Source organism: Pygocentrus nattereri, chromosome 5 (assembly GCF_015220715.1).
Source record: "Pygocentrus nattereri isolate fPygNat1 chromosome 5, fPygNat1.pri, whole genome shotgun sequence".
NCBI lineage: Eukaryota > Metazoa > Chordata > Actinopteri > Characiformes > Serrasalmidae > Pygocentrus > Pygocentrus nattereri.
Window position 1 is genome coordinate 47,995,751 of NC_051215.1, and position 6,212 is coordinate 48,001,962.

Consider the following 6,212-nt stretch of genomic DNA (forward strand, 5'->3'; position numbering starts at 1 on the left):
CTCTGTCTGTCTGTCTCTCTGTCTCTGTCTAAACCTATTTTCTCATTTCCTACCTTGCTCACTGTTTTTCTCCCAGGGCCCTCTATAGATCCTGCTTATGATCGCTGCGCTACAAATGCAAAGTCACATGACTACTAAAGATTTTCAGAATTATGCTTTAGTGTCAAATCTCTCTCTGTCTCTCGTGCTCTTTCTCTGTCTCTCTCTCCCGGCGGTGAGGTGTGCTCAATGTGGCAGGGATAATTTGTTTGCTTTGCAATTATTTTCCGTCAGTGGAGACAAATTGATTCGTACAGCAGAAAGCGACAGTGAGGGTGTAGTGCTCTCTGAGCAGCTTGAAGCAGACAGACCAGAGCTAATATGCTTATGCTGAAGGCTGACAGACAGAGCCACTGTTTCTGTCACTCACTCTGTTCAGCTCCATGCTCAGTGCAGTGCCTGCCCCTGAATAACAGTGTGGCCAATGTAAGGCCAAAAAATCAATCACAGTCGTGAAAACAGGAGTCTACAAACAACCTGTTACACGTGTAGGCCACAGGCTTTAGTCAGAGGCTGGATTCCTGTAAATCTGGATTCCTGTAAATGTCAATGGCTAAAAGTGAATAAACGTGAATGGGGACTTTTATAATAAGCTTGGCTTATTATTACCCACAGTAGCCTTTTACATGCCTGTTAAATGAATGGCATTGACTGGGCTATAAAAAGAAGACCCCGCATATCACGGTTTCCTGATTTCTTTACTTTAACTCACCAACACAACTAAATTGTGTTTGCTTGTTTGTTTAATGTGTGTTTAACAGGGACAAATACTTGAGCATAGAAAGTTACAATGATGGCTATTATCATGACATTTATGGTGGTAACCAAATTTGCAAAGCTTCGGCTTTTGCCTAGCTGTGCAGGAAACCGGCCCGCTAGGACTGCATTCCCCCCTCCCCTGGGTTAATGTGAAACATACTGATATTCTTGAATATCTAAACAAAAGTAACAGTGACAAAAGCATAGTGTGCAGGTTTCAACAGAACCCAGACAAAATTTCTGCATAATTCAGTCTTTGAGCTGTAAACAAAGCCATTCAGAGTAGTCTGGTGTGAAATGGGCTATTGCAGAGAATCTTATGATTTCTTTTACAGTGGTGGTGATGGGAACCAGGGTTCACAATACCTACCATACAAATATAGCCATTTTATGTACCAGTGAATCTGCTCCCTGAGTTTTATATGTAATGTTGATAATAGGGGGGAAATATTTGGTACTGTTTTGGTCTGCATGTATCTCTCGGCCATGAACAGCTTCTAAAAATATATCTTTAGCCAAAACATCATCTCAAAACTATCCTAAAATTATCTCTTGTTATAGACAATGAATATGACTTGTCTACATCATAAAGATTTAATTCTGCAAATTATTTTGAAAGATTAGTGGAACTCCCCTCTAATGTGTTTGCTTTTTGTTTATTTGTTGACCAGATCTTTCCCAGCAGTGCCAGTAATCTGTTTATCAGACTAAGTTCAGATTCAATCCATCAGAAGCTGAATAAGAAATTGTGTATCTGTGGACCGAGAGCATCATCAGGCTGCTGAAACAGTTGGAGAGGATGTGAGCAAAGAAACTTTCCAACAACCATCTCTCTCTGTCTCTCAGAGCCCCCATGTGAGCTAAAGTTCAGAGGTTACCAATTACTCAGGGAGGCTGAGAAAGTTGCAGGGGCCAGCCCACAGATGCCATGTTGAATTAGCGTCTGTCCGGTCACAGGTAGGCAGCCACCAGTCCAGCTGCAGAGTAAGCCTGCTGGGAAAGGCTTACCACTTACACCAAAACATGGATAATCACACGGAACACTGCAAGTTAGCTCATTTGCAAATTATTATTTTTCCTTTTGTTAAACTCAGGTAACTTAGACATTCTACTCATTTGGTCTTATTTATGCTATTTTTATTTCAATTTACAAGTGGAAAAAAAGAGGCTTGTTATGTAACAGAATACAAGTGTTGGGAATAGTATTTTTATTCAGTCCATGTTACATTTTGTAAAGGGCACTTTTTACATTTTCAGGAGAAAACTTTTAGAATATGTACACACTCATATATGTAACATCTTTATTAACACTTTAAATGCTTGTTTATTAAAAAAAATAAATCAGTGCATGGTGTGTAAAAATGGTACTTTGAAGAAGAAATCAAATTGATTTCTTGACAAATACTGAAGTTCCTGCTAAAGCCTGAGTAGACTGATAAATCAATGTGATCGGTTATTAATCTCAGCGTTACTGAGCTCTGCTAAAGCCTGAGTAGACTGATAAATCAATGTGATCGGTTATTAATCTCAGTGTTACTGAGCTCTGCTAAAGCCTGAGTAGACTGATAAATCAATGTGATCGGTTATTAATCTCAGCGTTACTGAGCTCTGCTAAAGCCTGAGTAGACTGATAAATCAATGTGATCAGTTATTAATCTCAGTGTTACTGAGCTCTGCTAAAGCCTGAGTAGACTGATAAATCAATGTGATCGGTTATTAATCTCAGTGTTACTGAGCTCTGCTAAAGCCTGAGTAGACTGATAAATCAATGTGATCGGTTATTAATCTCAGTGTTACTGAGCTCTGCTAAAGCCTGAGTAGACTGATAAATCAATGTGATCGGTTATTAATCCCAGCGTTACTGAGCTCTGCTAAAGCCTGAGTAGACTGATAAATCAATGTGATCGGTTATTAATCTCAGTGTTACTGAGCTCTGCTAAAGCCTGAGTAGACTGATAAATCAATGTGATCGGTTATTAATCTCAGCGTTACTGAGCTCTGCTGAAGCCTGAGTAGACTGATAAATCAATGTGATCGGTTATTAATCTCAGTGTTACTGAGCTCTGCTAAAGCCTGAGTAGACTGATAAATCAATGTGATCGGTTATTAATCTCAGTGTTACTGAGCTCTGCTAAAGCCTGAGTAGACTGATAAATCAATGTGATCGGTTATTAATCTCAGCGTTACTGAGCTCTGCTAAAGCCTGAGTAGACTGATAAATCAATGTGATCAGTTATTAATCTCAGTGTTACTGAGCTCTGCTAAAGCCTGAGTAGACTGATAAATCAATGTGATCGGTTATTAATCTCAGTGGTACTGAGCTCTGCTAAAGCCTGAGTAGACTGATAAATCAATGTGATCAGTTATTAATCTCAGCGTTACTGAGCTCTGCTAAAGCCTGAGTAGACTGATAAATCAATGTGATCAGTTATTAATCTCAGTGTTACTGAGCTCTGCTAAAGCCTGAGTAGACTGATAAATCAATGTGATCGGTTATTAATCCCAGCGTTACTGAGCTCTGCTAAAGCCTGAGTAGACTGATAAATCAATGTGATCGGTTATTAATCTCAGTGTTACTGAGCTCTGCTAAAGCCTGAGTAGACTGATAAATGAGTGTGATGATTAGATGTTTATCTCGGTCTTACTCTGTTCAACAGTAGAGGATAGGTTTGTGAGTGGTAAGTATCAGGACTATATATATTCCATACATGTCATTATCTGAGAATTGTGTAGGTTTATAGTCAGGTTTGCAAGATTTGATCATTGGACTCTGCCAAATTATTTGCTTTGTGGAATTCTGGGAGCAGTGGTGGACTAATGCAGGCGATTAGAGCCAAAATAATGTTGATAAGCTTGTAACGTCATTTAAGTGAATAGTTGATTTTTCATTAAACATATTAACAGAAAAAGTGAATGATGAAAACTGCCTACCAGTAACAATGAAGAAAGTGTGAATTTAGTAAAAATGTTGCATGTGCCATATCAGTATGCATTCTAAGTGTATACGGCAGTATTTTAGGAGTTGTAATGTAGTAGATTTATGACAGTGTATCCACTAACTATTCTGCCCAACTCTGGAAATAAACAAGTCTACTATGTCAATAATGCTGATAAATATGTTTGACATTGTACAGTTTAAAAATACGATTGCTTATAAACTTTACACAGTGTTGTGGTGTCTTGATCATGAGGCACTTTATTAAATTAGCTATCAGCAAATCTTCATATTGCTACAGGTCTTCAAAACCACCCGCCGCTCAGAAACCTGATATTTAATTTAATTAAATTTTATTTTATTTTATTTCTTTACTTAAAGTGTGCTTAAACATGCTTAAAGCTCACTCTGTTCTGAAGAGAGGGAGAGAGGGAGAGGGAGAGAGAGAGAGCACAGAAAAAAAGTGTCTATTGTTCCAGGGCAGAGTTTGCAGAAGGCGAGCCCAGTGCACTTTGGGTGCGAATTAAATTTCAATGGGGCCAATTCATTGTGTTCAGCCAAACCAACATAATTTGCAAAAACAGCACTTGATTTTGTAATAAAGGTTCAGTGTCATCTTCAATTGAGTCCTGCTGCTCAGTGGCAGCAATTACAGGGGCCTCTCCCTCTCTCTCTCTCTCTCTCTCTCTCTCTCTCTCTCTCTCTCTCTCTCTCTCTCTCTCTCTCTCTCTTCCCTCATTCTCCTGAAGTTTTTCTCTCTTTCATCTTTCTCCGTCTCATTCTTTTTTTCTCATTCTCTCTCTTCCTTTTGCTCTCCAGTCTGTCATTCTCTTTTCTCTCATCCCCTCTTTCTTGTTCTCTCCCTTATTTTCTCCAGTTGTCTTTCTCATTATCCACTTCCTTCCCCATCACATTCTCTGCAGTCTGTATCTCTCTCTCTCTCCACTCTCTCTCTTTCTTTCTGTCACCCTTTTCCTTACTATCCAGTGTCCTTCTTTCTCTTGCTCTTTCTCTCTTCTGTATCCTCGCCAGATTGTCTCTGTCTATCTCCCTCTCTTTCTCTAATTCTGTTACTCATTCTCTGTCTCTTTCTCTCTCTCTCTCCATCGTGCCCTCTTTTTCTTCAGTGTGTCTTTATCTCTATCCCTTATCCTCTTCAGATTTTCTCTCTCTCTCTCTCTCTCTCTCTCTCTCTCACCCTCTCCAGTCTCTCTCTCTTTCGCTCTCCCATTTTCCCCTTCTCTCTCTCTCTCTTCCTTTCTCTCTCTCTCTGTCTCTTTCTCCCTCCCTGCCTCTGTCTGTTGTGCAGAGTCAGCGAAGGTTTATCGGAGCTTTGAAGCAGATCTAATACAGACTGTTCATGCACAGCCCCCCTCCTCCCCCGACACACACTGAAGTATAAAAATTGAAGGTAAAGAATTCTAATCACTCACATGCATAAGCAGGTAGGTGGGCAGAATGAGAAGGAGGTGAACACATTCTTTAATTCGCACACACAATCTCCGTTCACTTGTAGGAAGTGGGCCGTATTGTCCAAATCCTGTGAGCCAGAACAAAACCAGGTTCAGCTAGGTGAGAGTCTGACAACCATTCATACTGTTTCTATCAGCACAAGAGAAGCAAAGACACCTGTATGTGTGTGTGTGTGTGTGTGTGTGTGTGTGTCTCGTTTGATAAAGTCATTTCCTTTAAAAACACACAAGTGGTTACACATCCTTACACCACAATGGCCATCAGCAGGGCTTAGTGAAATGTCCCTGATTTCTCTGCTTGCTCTGCTATTGTTTTATTTGATTTTGGCTGCGGAGGCGTGACGATCCCAGTTCATCCAGCACAAAGAAGGCCTAGTTAGGGCTCTGACCCCGAAACTAATTTGGCAGCTTAAAGCCCTTCACGGCTGAGGTCTCAACCGACAAAGTTTGTTTACATTTTCCTCTCTTTCTCTCCTCTATTTGTTATGATTTCTTTTTTAAATGCTCTGCTTTCTTCCATGGTTGTGGATGGTTAGGTTTAGAGAAGGAAAATATATATACATAAAAGCAGTTCCGGGAATGTTACCCTGCTTTTGTTTCGAGGTTTGTAGCAACTTTGGGGCGACACTTTCCCAAGTGAAGCGCTTAAATTTCCGTTCAAGCAGAACAGGCAGCGGGCCTGGCTGGGCTTGTGCCTGACTCTTGTGGTTTAGCCATGTCTTTCTTTCTGTTAACTCCATAACCCCAGGATTGTTTATTGTGCTCGGAACTGTCGAATTAGTGAAAACATGGAAAACCACTAACAGGCCCAAAGATTAGGTGCAGACACTGACTTCGGTAATGATACTGAAAGGGAATGACTGAGTGTTCCAGCTGAATAACACCTAATCTCAGCAGTAGCAGTATTGCTTAACTTGGGGATTTTAAGTTCGTTAAACAAATAAGTGACATGAGGTACTGTAATGTTAACATGTAGGTGCTTTAAAGTGAAGTGTATTTTTTTCTGT